Source organism: Balaenoptera musculus, chromosome 16 (genome assembly GCF_009873245.2).
Source record: "Balaenoptera musculus isolate JJ_BM4_2016_0621 chromosome 16, mBalMus1.pri.v3, whole genome shotgun sequence".
In the NCBI taxonomy this organism is placed as follows: domain Eukaryota; kingdom Metazoa; phylum Chordata; class Mammalia; order Artiodactyla; family Balaenopteridae; genus Balaenoptera; species Balaenoptera musculus.
Window position 1 is genome coordinate 23,189,326 of NC_045800.1, and position 17,801 is coordinate 23,207,126.

A 17,801-nucleotide genomic window follows, 5' to 3' on the forward strand; every position below is an offset into this window, starting at 1 on the left:
CCTTCCTTGGCATTGTATGATTCACCAAAAAGTCATGTGAGGTAGGTGTGTCAGTAAAACATTACTCTTTACAAATGAGGTTATTCAGCTTGGAGCATTTTATTTTCTTGTCCAAAGTCACATGCCTAATAATTGGTAGAGCCATGCCTAATTGAAGGGACACAATTCAACCTATAACAGACACATTTCTCTAAAGTTCCCTACATGATGTTGTGGGGAGTGGATATTAGGGATGAAGAAATCAGAGAAAAGAGTATGTTAGGTTCATGTCTGATTAAAATTTGGAGGCAGAAATATTCTGGAGCTTAGGAGGTTAATAGGGAACATTTTTACTGGGACCTGTATGTAAAAAGGGACCACACAAAGAATAAAAATTAAAGAGTAACTTTTACATTGGCAGAAGAAAATCCACATCTATTTGAAAAGGCAGAAAAGGGGCAAAGTAGAAAGATATAAAAAAAAAAATACAGCAAGTAGAAAACACAAAATAAGATTCAGAAATAAATCTAAATACACCAGTAATTACAATATATATAAATAGGCTCAATTCACTGACCAAATGATAGCCTGTCAGAGTGAATAAAAATCAAGATACATTAGTATTGTTATACACATTTTTATTTAAAACAGTCACTTTTGATTTGTTTGAAAATAATGTATAAGCCAAAAGAAATCCAGGTTAGGAATTTTAATGTCAAACCAAACTTAATATGAGTAGATGAAAGGGAAATTGCATCAGAAGGATAAAAATGATGATTAATGAATATGTGTTTAATAATATCATTTTAAAATCCATAATTAAAAGTTAACAGAAAAAATAAATGAATAATTATATTCAATAATGAAAAATATCCATTATTGAAATTAAGAACTCAAGCAAACACAAATAAGCAAATATATAGGAAATTTGAATATCATGTACTAGCTATAATTTTATAATCAACAAAGATGGAATAAACATTTACTCGTTATTTTCTTCTTTTCTATTTATTTGCATTTTTCTTCTGTTCTTAAATAATTATATGCCTTATAGATTTTTAAAATAAAAGAATACTTTTAGCAATTTACATGTCAATAAACATGAAAATCTAGATAAAATTGATACATTTTGAGAAACATAAAATGCCAAAATTGGCTAAAAATGAAACAAAAAAGAATAACACAATAACAGCAACAAAAACTTAAATTAGTAATGAAAATTCTAACTCTGTTTCCATCAAAAAGCTCAGGTCTGGTTTAAAAGCGAGTTCTGCTAATTTTTCAAGAAACAGATAATCCAAATCTTATCTAAGAGGTTATAAAAAGTAAAACAAAATGGAATAATGAAGGAAGTTATTCAGTCACTTTAATAAAATTAATTATTATTGATACCTAAACAAGTTAAAGGTAGTACAGGAAGAGAAATCATAGGTCAATTTCAGTATTAAATATAGATGTAAAAAATCTGAATTAAATGAATCTAACAGAAGCAAATGGTATGTTAAAAAATACATCATGAACCAATGAGTCTATTCCAGAAATGTAATCATGTTTTAACACTAGAAAAATATAATTTTAGTTAGTAATGGAATATAGGGAAGAGATGCACATAAATAGCTCAAAACGAGCAGAAATATGACAGTGTTCTGTATGACTTTATAATAAAAATAGTCAACTTTGAACAAAAGATAACTTTCTTAACTTAATTAAAAAAATCACAAAATTACAAAGTTGGCATATATTAATGTTCTGCTGAGACTATTATAAAGCCTTGTCCATTGCTGGTGGGTGATTAAACTGTTCATTGTGAAGAAGAGAGTGTCAATGCCTAGGATATAGGGTATATTTTTATGTCATTAAGACCAAGAAGTTTTATTCCAATATTTATATCCAACAAAAAGCCTGCATAAATTTGTAAAAGGACATGCACAAAGTTTTCATAACAACCTTTAATTTTTGATGGTGGCTGTCACTAGTAAGAAGCAACCTACATGTCCATTCCCAGGGGAATGATTAAATAAAATATGGAATATGCACAAAATAAAATATGATGCAGAGTCAGAAGCAAAGAGCTAGATTTATTGCAATTAGGCTACATCTTGGAAACATGTTAATAAGAAAAGGGAGCAAGAATAAGGTTTATAGCACCATTTATGCAAATTAAAAACACATGTTAATACCATATAGTTTTCAAGGATACACATATATCTAAATAGGTGCAGAGAAGGGAAATTGGAGAGACATAGATTAAAAACACTAGTGTGAATACCTTTCAGAAGGAGGGCAATAGCAGTAGTGACGAGAAGTGAAGGGAAAGTAATACAATGAAATAGGGCATAAATAAGGTACAGATAAAAGATAAAAGTAAAATCAATTATGTGATATATGTACAAAATTCTTGTATTTTTATGTGTTCTTTGCAAGGCTTTCTTAAATTGCAAGTTCTCCAAATGCATTTAAAATAGGATTCAAATTTTATACCATTTTTTTTTTTCCATGAACACATGGAAAAAAGTGTTTTCACTTGTCATGCTCTGAAAAGTGGTTATTTTGCAGGGAATCATAACTCTTCCATCTTTCCTTGGCTGGAGGATTGAAAAGTTTGCATATTTCCTTTGTCTGTTCCGATAGTAAGGATGAAAGAACGTCTGTGGTTTTTAGATAGCCGTTGGGTTGACCAGCTGCCACCTTGAATCTGAATCAGATTTTTAAGGGTTGGGCTGACAAAGTGAATTAGTCAATGAATATTCTTTCTTGATGTTGAATTGGCTTGAATGAGGACCCCGTTCTAACACAGCCTCTATTGCCAATATGTATAAATAAGAGAATAAAGGTAAATCAGATAATAAAAAAAAACACAATAGCTTTTTCAAGACCAAGTGTTACTTCATTTTACTAGAAACGGAGGCACAGGAAGATTTAGTGACATAGTATTCCCAATCACACCATGAATGAGGAAAAAGACAAGCCAGAAGTAGAACCACATTTTTTGATTCCCAGCCAGTACTTCTTCCACTCTTGTCTTTCCTCTATAAAGTGTTCAAGTGCACATGAATCAAAGCACAATAACAAAATGCCTCATCAATATTTAAGATTCTTCATATGAAACATTTCATAGAGTTTGGAGATTTATGGGAAGATTCAAAGTAGCAATTTGTGTTTGCAGCAGAGACATTTTAAATGACTAAAGTTTTAATTAACCACTAATTCTTTTCTTCCCATGGCATGCACAGTCAACTTTACCTGTTTGCTGTCTGAAGCTCTGTGTTTGCAAACTAGAAACTCCTGCTTCTTTCCATTTTAATTTAAAATTGTGAGCCTGACATAATCAACTTCTTTCCTGTTTTGATTGTTTAATGAACATTAATGAAACAAAATCAAGGTGCTATTTAACATTCAGCCAATTTATTAATGGTTAGGAGGGATAACTTTGTTTTCAGGGACTGGAGTTGAACTTGACTTATTGAGGGAAATTAACTTTTTCACTAGCATTTAATAAAACCACAGTAGGGTATGGGGCCTGCAAAATCAGGTCAACCTATGGTTGATATGACTGTTTATATTGAGAAAATATCTTCAAATCAGAGAAACCATCAGAAGTTTAATTAGCAGTTGCTTCTACTTGATTAAAAGTCATTTCAGATGAGGACAGAGTGCCATTTTCTCATGGCTACTTTACTCATATATTTTCTCTTATTAGCACATGTGCTTTCCAACTACCTTTTTGTGCATTCACTGCTTGCATATTAAATGTCTTCTAGATACCTGGCCCTACCGGATATTTTATATACTTCTGAGCATATATTTATTATACTCAGAAGTTGGTTTTTTGTTTTAAGTCTATGAGAGGCAATATAATAGAGTGTTTTCTGGTAAGCATTCATACTTTGACAACAATAACAAAAAAACCCATTACTTTGAATCCTAGATCTGCCCCTTACCAGCTGTGTGATTTTGGAGCAAGTTATTATCTTCTTTGATCCTCAAGTTTGTCTCATCTGTGTCTGCCTCACAGAAGTTATCATTCAATCAGGAAATATTTTTGTGCCAGGTTTTGTAATAGGCCTGAGAACAAACAAGGAACATGTTTGTGCTCTCACGGAATTTACCATTTAGCAGGGGAGAGAGTCTTGAAAGAATAAACCACATAGAATGATTATTTACTTAAATTTTTACCAGGTTTAGAGAAATGCTTATAAGTCTGGAAAACATGATAGTCTTCCGTAAGGAAAAAAGAATATTAAACTAGGACTTGAATGATGAGTAGAAGGTGGCCAAGAGAAAAGAAGGAGGAAAGTGTCCTAGGGAGAGGATAAAGCAGATGCAAAAACTGTGAATAGAAAGGAGATTGATTTTCCTGAGCATCTGAGGAAGGCCAGAGCAAAGGCAGGAAAGGGGAAGCTGACAGATGTGGGCACAGGGTAGATTGTGCAGAACCTTGTAAGCCAAACTGAGAATGTTAGATTTTGCCTAACTGCAATAAACCACCGAAAGGTTTTAAGCAGTACAGGAAAGAAGAGTGTTCATTTTCTATTGCTGTTGTAGTAAATTACTGCCAACTTAGTGGCTTAAAACAACACAATTTTTTTTAGTCTTCCAGTTTTCTTTTTCAGAATCACAACGCAGGTCTCACTAACCTGAAATCAGTGTTGGTAGGACTGTGTTCCTGTCTGGAGGCTGTAGAAAAGAATGCATTTTCTTCACTTTCCAGCTTGTGATTATAAGCTGTGATTATAATGCTTGTGATTATAATAGGCCTAGTCTGGTCATCTACTATAATCTCCCTATTTAAGATCATCTCATTAACAATGTAACAACCTTATTCCCATCTACAGCCTTAATTTCCCTTTTTCATGTGACATAACTTATTCACAGTTTATTCTGGGTATTAGGATATGAACATTTTGAGGGGTTATTATTCTACCCACTACAGGGAGAAAACCTAGTAAGGGTGTGATCTCAGAAAAAGTCCTGCAGAGAAACTCAGGAGTGTAGATTCACTTAAGAATTATTCCATATGGGTCACTCCAGGGAGAAGTAAATTCCTAGGTACTTGCAACTGGAGGACACAGCTCTTAAGAAGACGGTGGTGGCGTTTGAAAGAGCAAGTAAATCAGGGAAGGTACAATGTGCGACTATTTTATGTAGCACTAAGAAAAAATGTGCTGGTAATTAAATGATGATAGTTCTTCAATTGTAAGATGGTTCTTGATTTCAACTATGATACAATGTGAACAATGTTCATCTACCAACTGAGGAAATCAGAAAATGATATTAACATTTTAATAAGCACTTATTCTTACTAACATCACCATTCCCTTTTATATTTTTTACATGTGCCAATATAGAATACGTTGTCAAGTTGTACACTCCCATTTGTTGACTTCCTTTATTCTTCTTATTCTTTTGGTTAAACAAAGTATTTGCGTCGGGCTTATCCATTAACTTAGACATGGCGAACACGAGGTACATATGCTACGCTGCCAACCCTCCCAGCTTTTTAAACTCCTCTTAGCCCTGGGGAGACATCACAAATCAATCAAAAACATTCTTACAGAACTTTAGGAAGACTTAGGATCTTTCTCACAGGTGAGGTAACAGCATAATTGCTTGTTGAAACTAGGGCTCTTCTGAGAGTCACAGTGAGAGCTATTAATAAATGCTTGAGTAAAAGTATGAAATGAGAACATCCTAGGCAAAATGGGATGTATTGTCTCTCCACTCATAAAAGTTCCATTGATTAGAGTTAGCATGAAAGTTGAAACATATTTGCCAACTTTGTCTAAAAATAGGGTTCTATTGGAAACAAAAGAATCTTTGGGCTAGACTGGAGGCCATGTGAATTTATGATCTCCTTGAGGAATCTTGATCATTCTTGCCTCCAAGCGACTCTCCTGTCTGTCCATCCCCATCTCCTGACTTGCTCTCTATCCTTCCTTAGCTGTGTTTGCCTAAATTCTAGCCTTATCACTTGGGAACTCTGAACAGTTCTTTGCTGAGGCTGCTCCTTACAATTTTTGTGCATGGGTCCTTCAATACCGGTGTCACCCTGATGATTACAGTGGCTTAGGAATTGTCCCCAATCATACCCTGATATGACAATTGGATTTATTATGTGTCAGATAAACATGGAAAAGTCAAGAGACAATAAACCACAAAACAGACACCATTTGTGAGGATACTATACAATAAAGATAGACTGAAAAAGTGAAGTTTATGATTTGTAAAATGTCTAAATATTTTCTTTTATTTCTGACTAGAGATTTTTGAAAAACTTATGGGAACTAAAAATACTCTAAAAGAAATGAACCACATATTGAAGTGAGGGGAGAAAAATAATTCCATTAAATGGCTTGATGTTTTGGCTATATAATGCAAATAATCTAAACAAGTGAAAAAACATGTAAAAATACAAAATATCTGGTTACCTTGTGTTCTTTGATTCAAAGTACACAATTAAACACATACTTCTGTACTTAAAGAAGTTAAATAAGAATTGGTGCCATGATGTTCCTACTTCATTTAAAAAAAAAAGTTAAATCATACATCAGGCTGATTTCTATTCTCTTCTGTCTTGAGGGTAGAAAATGAAGGCCACATGGCTATGAAACACTACTGTTCTTTTTCATGGCACAATTGCTTTGTTCAGCTGTTTTGAAAAGAAGAATCCAAGGATAAAGAGCTCTGTCATAAACATGAAGGCTTATATTTTAATTACATAATATAGAGTGAAGGAGGAAGTTAGGAAGAAGAAAGAGACAAAGATTAGAAAGAAGGTAAAGGAAAAGAAAGAAAATGAATACTTAAAAAAAAAAAACAAAAAACTGTCTAGACAGCTGAAGACAAAGGCAGTTACCTACCTGCCCTTCTGTCTCTCAGTATTTCCTATCAAACAATACAGACCATTGAGAACAGATACAGATGTAGATTTACATATATATCTGTACACATATCTCATGATATATCATTTATATATATCATGGTATATACATCATGCCCTCTGCATAATTTAAAGATAAGAATGTCCGATTTTCACAATAAGTAAGAAGAAGAAAATAGCCAGATTCCAGCTGTAATTACTCATCCTCCCACTCTACTCCTGCCCCCCACCCCTTAAAGCTTTGTGACAAGCAAAGACATATGGAGAATAACAGTGGCGAAGAGAAAGCTTAAGCTTACTATGAAACCACCACTATTAGTATAAAAATCCTAAAAGCGTTTCTTGGTAGATCAGAGCATGGACTAGACGAAGAGACCTAAAAATATGCATGATTTAAAGGGCACTTTGATAGGCATAGTTTCTGAAGGAGGAAAAGGGCAAAAATAAACACCTTTTGACAACTGGGTGAAGGGGAAGATAAGCAAAAGGGCAAAATATAGGGTTTCAAAATAAAATTGCGGGTCTGCAAGCCACAGAATGTAAGGACTTAACTCCGCCCCCACCACCAGAACAACAGGAAAATCTATTCCAGTGTCTACACAGATGGAATAAAGTATCTTTAAGAATCTTAGAAAATACAATACCACAAAAATTCACAACATTAACAAATCCATACAGATCTATTGAAAAATTCAGAAAACCAAATTCCAAACACATCAACTGCAGATAATTCTCCAGAAAAAACAGGAAGCAGAAGAAAACTGCAAATACCAATAAAAGTCCAAACAGAATTAAATACGCTCAAACAAGCATTCGAGGATATGAAAACTGCCTTGAATCAGAAATTCAACAACTGTACACATAAAATAATATCAAGTGAAAGGTTTTCCACAACGGAGCATATTCTTTAAAAAGTCTTACTTTTGTTTGCAAGCTCTAATATTTAAAGGCTTCTAGTTGTACATAAAAGAGATGTCTATTTACTAATTAATTCAGTTACCAATGCATGTTTAAAATAACATAATTACCCGTTTCACACATGCCATAAAACAGCATTATTTGAATTCTTTAAATCATCTTTGCCATTCCTGTTTTCATTATTATTGAAGTTACTTTTTGGGTCTTCTAACATGTTTACCTGGAATATACCACCATTATTTTTCTCTAAAATATTTGAGATAAATTATTATTTCTGTAAATATTTTTCTTTCTCTAAGTTACTTTTGAATCTATCATTGAGGCTGCCCCTAAAATTTATAGTCTGAGACATGGTACTAAATCATGAGAAGTTGGGACAATTTTTGTTTTTAAATACGTCTAAAATTAAATTGAAAAGTTTGGCTGATTGGTGGAGCTAGTTACTATGTTGTTTTTAAAGTAGTCTTCAACAGGTTTATTAAACCTTATTAAAAATATTCAACACTTACAATTGAAAATAATGATTAGTAATTTATCTTAAATGTATTTCCTTTCAAAATTTCTTTCAAAATTCCTTTCCTTTCAAAAGTCACAGGAACTTATAGTTATCAAAACTAATACTGTTTGAGGTCTCTTCAATCTAATATGCATTCCCCAGACAGTCCTTTGATTTAGAAAATGAATTCAGAAAACACCTCATAGTGTGAGATTCATAAGGTGACTTTTATTTTTTTAAACTGGGGAGTAAACGGCACATAGTATGTTTTTGGAGTATTTTACTTTCAGAGGAAAATGTCAAAAATCCAACAGAATTTTTAAAAAACTTTTCATGTCAGTGATTCAGAACTGTTTACACACTTCTGAAACGGGATTGTTACTTCAAATCATGCCTCTGTGCATTGGGCTGGCTGAACTACATAGATTCAGATCATCCTCTGACATCTCTCCCTATTCTATGGTTCTGATTAAAGCAGAATGGCTTCAGGGAAACTTTACAGTAGCAGATAAAAGTTTACCGGTTTTTGTGGAAATGAAATGATGTCTGACAACTGGTCAGAGATAAAATGAGATGCTTCCTGAAGTGGCCAGGTTCAGGGTACACTGCTGGGCAACAGCTGGAGATAAATCTGTCAGCAGGATTCTATTTTCCTTGTTTCCAAGTCCAAACAATTCCCTTTGCAGATATGTTTTTCTCTTTCACAGAGCTGCAAATCAATATTTACTTTTATTGGAGAAATGTATGTGGTAGATGTGACTTAGTTCCCAAACTCAAGCATGCAAGAGAACATGGGTAGGGAATTCTCTCCCAGTCGTTTGTGGAAGGTTCACGTGCCTCTAGGAAAATCCAGCAAGTCTACCCTCCAGTCTGGCATGTTTGTTGCTACGGACCATGTTGTTCGAGGCCACATGCTTTCTGGAAGAATGCTGCCTCTTGGATTCCATGCCACATGCTGGCATGTGATTCTTTCTTATGTTGGCAAGAGCCAAGGGACAGGGAACAATCTCCCTAAAGTTGCCAAACTCCACCCTCTAGATGTTTCACCATTACGCTGGAGTGATGTCCAGAAATGGAGACCATGTTGTTCCTGTTGCCTGTGAAACCCAGAGACCTTTACCTACTACTTGGTCTGGAGAAAACATCTCTGTTTTTCCCACTTATAACCTGCAAGCACAAAGACTCTCACCCTTCCTCTCCACTCCACCAGGAATGCTCTCTTCCCTGAGTGTGAACTTTTACTAAAGAATGGAAGGAAGCACCTCATGATGAAGCTTTTGTTTTACACCAGTAAAATTCCAGAAACAATTCCAGAAACAAATAAAATTCCAGAAACCTAAGCCCATCTTAGGAAACACTAAGATCTGTATAGCCTGGAGGAGGGGCAGAAGACAGGGAAGACGGGAAGTAGACTCTAAATAAAACCGAACTGATATCTTAAAATTTATCTTGCTGCAACTAGGCAAATTACAGTTGACCAAAGGTGTGGTCAAATGAATACCAGGAAAACATATTACAACTGACTCGTAAGGGGAAGGTCAGCCCTATTTTCCTACAGTCACCGAAATCCCCCCACATATGGCTAGGAAATACTTTGGGGAGGTTTCCCACCTTGCTTAGGAGAAAAGGTGCTATCAAGATAATACATTTTTGCATTACAAATTTGAAACATTGATAACAAAACATTTGGTATGTAATTTCCACTAAATAATTAGTATGCCATCCATATACAGCTACTGTATTTTGTCTTTTTAATGTAAAGATTTTGCCTCTTCCCCATGGGGAAACATTCTTTGCTTAACCAGTTTCTTTAGTTAGGAGAGCTTCAGAAATGGCTAGATTTAGAGGCGCTATCAGCCTGAGATGATTAAAGACCTAAAGGAAGTCATTTGCATCACTCACTGAAAGACAAAGTTAAGGGCTATATATTTTGTAAAATATCCAGACACAGACATTGATTTTGCAGTGGACCACCAGCATCTACACTCTGTCCTGGGGAAGCAAAATTTAATGCCATTTTGAAAAGTTAATTAAACCCACTGATGTATGACCAATAAAAATGTAAGCATGTCAGAACGCTAGTATTGTGAGGAGGCACTCCAAGAGAGCAGACTTCATGACTGAAAGGCTGTCTTAAGAATGGTGCCAACCCCTGCCCTCATCTCTCCAGAGAAGCCCAGAGAAAATAATACAATCAGGAAAAACTATTGAGAAGTCTAATGGCATAATGCAATATTAACTATACCAAATTATAAGCCAAGGCATCTGAACTCCTTCCTCCCCCCATTCATTTATTTAGAAACATTTGTTTAGTACCTGAAATGCACTAGGCAGTGTGCCAGCTCTGAAAGATGTAGTCCTCAAGAAGAAAAACAAGGTCTTTGATTTCAAGGAGTGAATATTCAGTGGTTTATGATTGTACTCACTGTATGTTCTTCAACAAGTTACTTTTCCTCTCTGGGCCTCAATTTCCTTATCTGTCAGTTGACTAATAATCTGTGATTCTATTTTTTGTCACAACCCTGGGAAACAGGGCATGCAAGATGATAGATTTGGAGGAAGGCAATGGAGGGGTGATGGATCTGATTTAGGACCAGACTTTGGAGAATCCTGGCTTGGAACAAGGGATGGAGACAGAGATTTAACACGGAGAGGAGCTGAATCCACAGGGGAAAAGCTTTATCGGCTTTCTTCCAGAAGGAGGGTTTACATGGGAAGGGAAAAGGGGATGAATGCAGGGAAAGCACTAGGCTGTCACGCTACCATGTTACTTCCCTCAGTCCTCACAATAACTTTGTAAGTTTGGAATTTCCCCTTGTTCCCATTGTAGAGATGAGGAAATTGAAGTGAAACAAGATGAAAATGTCAAAGGTTACACATTTAGTACCTTGTGAAGTCTGCTCCACCCCAGTTCACTTTAAAGCCTATGTGTGTCTTTCTCATCATGTGGACTCTCCTTGAATGTATAAAGAAAAGAGAAGCAGCAAAGGAGGAGAAAGCACTTCCTGCTGGGGGGAATTTTTGTGGAGTTATGTGGAAGAATTGGCATTTAGGCTGGGTCTGGTTAGGACATATGACAAGGAAGAGCAGAATTGGATATTATAGGCAAAAAATGCAATACAGATAAAGAAACAGAGTGAAAAATTGAAGACTGCAAAAAGAATTGTAAGGCTGAAACTTATAGTGTAGGTAAAGATAAGAAAAATAAGAGTGGAAATGTAGTTTGGAACAGTTTGTTCAAGGCTTTGAATACCAGGCCAAGTAAATATTTTAGACTAATAGCCAAATGACAGAGGGTACAGCATTAAAGGTTTCTGAGCAAAGTAGTGATGTACTCTGAATTGTGTTTTGGAAAGATTAATTTCCCATTATTTTCAAATTGCCTGAAGTTCTTTTTTTTTAATTAAAAAATTTTTTTAACATCTTTATTGGAGTATAATTCCTTTACAATGTTGTGTTAGTTTCTGCTGTATAACAAAGTGAATCAGCTATACGTATACATATATCCCCATATCCCCTCCCTCTTATGTCTCCCACCCACCGTCCCTATCCCACCCCTCTACGTGGTCACAAAGCACCGAGCTGATCTCCCTGTGCTATGCAGATGCTTCCCACTAGCTATCTATTTTACATTTGGTAGTTTATATAAGTCCATGCCACTCTCTCACTTCGTCCCAGCTTACCCATCCCCCTCCCTGTGTCCCCAGGTCCATTCTCTATATCTGCGTTTTTATTCCTGTCCTGCCCCTTGGTCCTTCAGAACCTTTTTTTTTTTTTAGATTCCATATATATGTGTTAGCATACGGTATTTGTTTTTCTCTTTCTGACTTACTTCACCCTGTATGACAGACCCGAGGTCCATCCACCTCACTACAAATAACTCAGTTTCATTTCTTTTTATGGTGGAGTAATATTCCATTGTATATATGTGCCACATCTTCTTTATCCATTCATCTGTCGATGGACACTTAGGTTGCTTCCATGTCCTGGCTATTGTAAATAGTGCTGCAATGAACATTGTGGTACATGACTCTTTTTGAATTATGGTTTTCTCAGGGTATATGCCCAGTAGTGGGATTGCTGGGTCATATGGTAGTTCTATTTTTAGTTTTTTAAGGAACCTCCATACTGTTCTCCATAGTGGCTGTATCAATTTACATTCCCACTAACAGGGCAAGAGGGTTCCCTTTTCTCCACACCCTCTCCAGCATTTATTGTTTGTAGATTTTTTGATGATGGCCATTCTGACCGGTGTGAGGTGATTCCTCATTGTAGTTTTGATTTGCATTTCTCTAATGATTAGTCACGTTGAGCATCCTTTCATGTGTTCGTTGACAATCTGTATATCTTCTTTGGAGAAATGTCTGTTTAGGTCTTTTGCCCATTTTTGGATTGGGTTGTTTGTTGTTTTGATATTGAGCTGCATGAGCTGCTTGTGTATTTTGGAGATTAATCCTTTGTCAGTTGCTGCATTTGCAAATATTTTCTCCCATTCTGAGGGTCTGACTGAAGTTCTTGGTTGGCAGCACCAAGGACCCTGAAATTTGGGGGAAGAAAATTTAAAATGGTTCCTGGCTCATTTTCAAGGTTGGCCTTTGTCGTCTAATCCTATTGGTTCATTTTTTGTTCTCTCCCCAGCCCCCATCTTCTAAGATATGTTAGACCAAGTGTTCCAATATGTCCTACAGAGTTTCAGGCTACTTTGTTCCTTTTAGTTAAGCCATGACACACAGCTCCACATTTAAGTAAGCTCTGATAAACATTGCTTCCTGTGTTACTGCATTGCTCTCTGTGTACAACCTTGATAAGTGTGGGTCTGTGGAGCAGAACAGCTCAGACACAGCCTCTTAGATAGATGTAAGAAAATACTCTAAACTCATTGCATGTTGTCTTCCTCCCTACCCTCAAGCCCATTCCAGCAAAACACAGGCTCTCTCTTTTGATATAAAAAAAATCCTCTGGGATCTGAGCAAATGGTTCCAAGAATGAATATGGGGATATTGTTTTAACTATCCATTTTCACTTTCATTGGAAGATCTCAGAGAATACAGGAAAACAAATAATAACAGCTCTTAATTTTTGTGTCTTTCTGGAATTATTCCATCACAGTGCTATCCAAATGCCAGTGGACCCTGAATACCTTTTAAAAGGGAAACGATGCCTTTGATCCCCAAGAACATGTTTGTGAACCCAGATCAAGAAAAACTGTTGTACAGTCAGCGTCTGTCTCTGCAAGCAGTGGAGTATAGTTTACAACAGGTCTCAGAATTATTCACTCTCCAAATGACTGGGGAATTACTTCCTGATATCAGACCCACAGTATTTTGTGTCTAATCCTGAAGCCTGTATTGTCGCTGCACTGACTGCTTTTTTTGTAAATATTAAAAAGAATCAACTTATGTCTTCCACTAAATTTCTAAATAGGATTCTAAGTTCACTCAAAACCAAACAAAAAAAAATGAACATACAAAGTAATGTTCATTCCTTCTCACATGACAAATACGGAGGTGGTTACTAATTGTCTTACTGATAGCTGGGCACTAGATTCAGTGACTATCTAACTAGATACATTTTATTGGAAGTCTAAAAATGAGCCATTAATGGTTCTCTTTCTATTAAATGTTAACCAATAACCAAAAGGTGGGGTATGCTTGAATATTTCCTTCAAGGTTATTTACTGGTAAGTTTGGAGAGGTTCTAAATTTCATAAGCATTAGTAACAAAATATCCCAAGAATGTAGACTATATAAAATGCTTAATTTACTGTAAAATGTAATACCTCCCAATATTAAAAAAATTAACCTATCGTAACTTTGGCCATTTGTTTCTTTGATTAGAACATTCAATCTAAAAATGCTGTGTATGTTAAGACTATCCAAAACTCAATTGTTAGAATTAATTTTCTATTAAAATGTATATCTAAGATTTTATTCTATCTATAGACAATTATTTTATACTAACAGTCTGCTAGAACACAGGATGCCTGTAATGGGTTTGTTATTAGCTTGTAAATAGAGCACAGTATGTCACTTTGGGGTCAGGGAAGATAAATACAAATTATGGATGGCAAATATAAAATGAAAACATAGCTTTCTAGCCACAACAAATTTCCCTTTGGCCTGCCTCCTGTAAGTTAAAATCAACCTAGTGTTTAGGATGAAACTGGAAATATTCCCTTCACCAGTGAAATCTGAAATCTCATTCATTTTAGAGAGAATCAGAGTACCCTGAACAAGAGAGTTCCATTCTGAATAGACTACATAACAAGAAGAGAGAATGGTCCTAAGGGAGACTGCCCATATGCAAAGTCTAAAGAAAGTCAGTAACTAAAACAATTGCATTAATTCTTCCCCCTGCTTATCTGGCAACTAGTTCTAAGGATTTTATATCAAGTTGATTTTATTGTTCCCATAATATGACTGTCCTGGGTTTGCTGGCAGCTCATCTTCATTTTATTTCCTTTGATTGTTTAATTGTTCATGAAAGACTCCCCCCCTCTTCCCACTGGTACTCTCCAATTCTATAGAACCTGATAATAGAGATGTCTTTACAGCATCCAGCGAGGGACTTCATAAATCGCTTCCACTCTCAAGACAGCACCTAGTTTAAGATGATTAGGGTGTTTTGCCAGCATATACACAGTTCCTGATTCTTGCTCTACAGAAGCTCATTTAGTGAAAGTGATTCCACATGTCTTTTACTTGCCTTAATCCTAATTCTTCCCAGACTTTTTTTTTTTTAATATCAGATCTCAAGCAGGATTCAGATTCTGTGATTAATCAGTGAACAACCTTTTGTTGGCAGGAAGCATGAAAAATCCAGGGATGATCACCTGAATTGGAGTGTGGCTTTCACATCTAATTTTTGTTATAATCTTAACTATAATGCTTCTAGATTTATTTTAGATTTGTTCTCTGTAAGACCAAAATTGATTTTCACATGCTCTGTTATTTATAAGCACCTACTTCTGCCTCCACATGCCTCTCTTTTTCCTCCCTGTCCATCTCCTCTTGCTTTCTCCTCCCATTTCCCAACCTCTCTGTCTTTTTTGTAATGACTGTACTTGGCAAGAGTTAGGTATGGCACATGTCAAAAACATTAGCATGCAATTGTAATGGAGAATGAAGGTTAAACCTCATAGCCGCTGAAATAATGTATTGCTATTAATTATTAAGATTTTTTAAAACATGTAGGAAAAATTAGTAAAAATCCATGATAATAAGTAGACAGCCATTTGCTTAACTGTCAGTACATTTTTTCGATGCAGAGGGATGTTGTTTATAGCTCCTTTCCTAAAGCATATCCCCCCTAACCTTGTCAGTGTCCTTCAAGAGTGCCAACAGAGATGGAGAAAGCTTTCCTTGGCTACTTTCTCATGCTGGGCATTATAGGGGGTTATGCAGAGCTCTAAATCTGTCCCTGTTTCCTGAGGCACGATCCTAGTATTGTTGAAATAGTTGACCAGATTAGATGGAAGTGTTGCTTATAGCAACAGCACATGTTAGTGACAGGTAAAGCCTCGTTACACAGCAATTCCAGCATTGGATCCTTTATAAGCCAACATGTGCTGTGTGTTGTGATAGGGAGTAATAAAAATGAAAAGGCTATGTATGATGAATGTTCTTTTTTTTTTCCCAGAAACTAAGCTCTATATCAAGAAACAACTGTGCAAATGTAGTAGTAGCTTTTTGGGTGTATGTGTATGCATGTGTGTATATGAAGGAGAGGAAAGAGAAACAGAGAGAGATGGATCAAAACAGAGAGAAAGAGAGAGAGAGAACCTAGTAATATAATAATGGTAACCACAGCCAAAAAAAAAAAAAAATGCATAATATTTAGTGTCCTAAATATGTCAGGTAAGGCAGGACTGAGACTAGGGTGAGGCAAGTGTGTAACTCACTTCAGAAGTGAAATTTAAGAAGATACCAAACAACTCAGCCATCAAGATAGATAATATTTTAAAGCAGTATTTTAAAAATCAAAATTAATAGAAAAATCCCATTTTGAAAAAGTGTCAAAATACTAAATAAAGACAAGGTCAATTATAGGATGCTAAACTCTCCACCTACGTTGTCTGGTTTAATACTCAAACAACCATATAAAATTGTGTTTTTTGTTGTTGTTTTATAAGCCTTTATTCAGCAAACAAAAACATAATTTTTAAAAATTTCCCAGTGAAATTGGCTACAGGAAAAAGTTGATCAAAGTTACTTAATTCTAATTTTCTAGGTATTACTATATTATTTTTGCTAATAAGTTACACTCATTTTTTAAAATTTATTGAAGTATAGTTGATTTACAATGGTGTGCCAATCTCTGCTGTACAGCGAAGTGACTCAGTTTTACACATATATACATACATAAGATGATTGATGCAGAGTTATGAGACTTAGTGCTATTTAAAAAACAGTGAAATTCTTAAATCGGTGCTTTAATAAGTCCATGTAGAAATTCACTCTAAGTACCTTGATTAAAGCCTACTTACATAGGACATTTAGACATGGAAGCAGTGTCTAGACCATGGAGAAGAGATGATATGGTTACTTCACCTCAATTTACAATGGCCCAACATTATTTTATCCCATGCATATAACTGCTTATATCGTTGAAAGACTATAGCAGCAAATAAATGGGAAGTATATTCTTTTTTAAATACTCTTTTCTATTATGGTTTGTCCCAGGAATATGGATATACTTCCCTGTGCTATACAGTAGGACCTTGTTTTTTATCCATTCTAAATGTAATAGTTTGCATCTACCAATCCCAAACTCCCAGTCCATCCCTCTCCCTCCACCCCTCCCCCTTGGCAACCACAAGTCTGATCTCTATGTCTGTGAGTCTGTTTCTGTTTTGTAGATAGGTTCATTTGTGCCATATTTTAGATTCCACATATAAATGATATCATATGGCATTTGTCTTTCTCTTTCTGACTTACTTCACTTAGTATGATAATCTCTAGTTGCATCCATGTTGCTGCAAATGGCATTATTTTGCCCTTTTTAATGGCTGAATAGTATTCTATTGTATATATGTACCACTCTTCTTTATCCATTCATCTGTTGATGGACATTTAGGTTGTTTCCATGTTTTGGCTATTGTGAATAGTGCTGCTATGAACATTGGTATGCATGTATCTTTTTGAATTATAGTTTTGTCTGGGTATATGCCCAGGAGTGGGATTGCTGGATCATATGGTAATTCTATTTTTAGTTTTCTGAGGAACTTCCGTACTGTTCTCCATAATGGCTGTATCAATTTACATTCCCACCAACAGTGTAGGAGGGTTCCCTTTCTCCACACCCTCTCCAGCATTTGTTATTTGTAGACTTTTTAAATGATGTCCATTCTGACTGGTGTGAGGTGGTACCTCATTGTAGTTTCGATTTGCATTTCTCTAATGATTACTGATGTTGAGCATCTTTTCATGTGCCTACTGGCCATCTGTATGCCTTCTTTGGAGAAATGTCTATTAAGGTCTTCTGCCCATTTTTCAATTGGGTTGTTTGTTTTCTTGTTGTTGAGTTGTA

The 17,801-nt window shown here is 35.5% G+C and overlaps 1 non-coding gene across 1 annotated transcript; it reads right to left on the bottom strand.

Moving 5' to 3' along the window:
* Positions 1-16,780: 16,780 nt before the first annotated feature.
* LOC118883177 lies at positions 16,781-16,910 on the bottom strand. Its single transcript, XR_005016961.1, has one exon. It is a non-coding gene; the product is annotated as a small nucleolar RNA SNORA20 (small nucleolar RNA).
* Between the last annotated feature and the right edge of the window lie 891 nt (positions 16,911-17,801).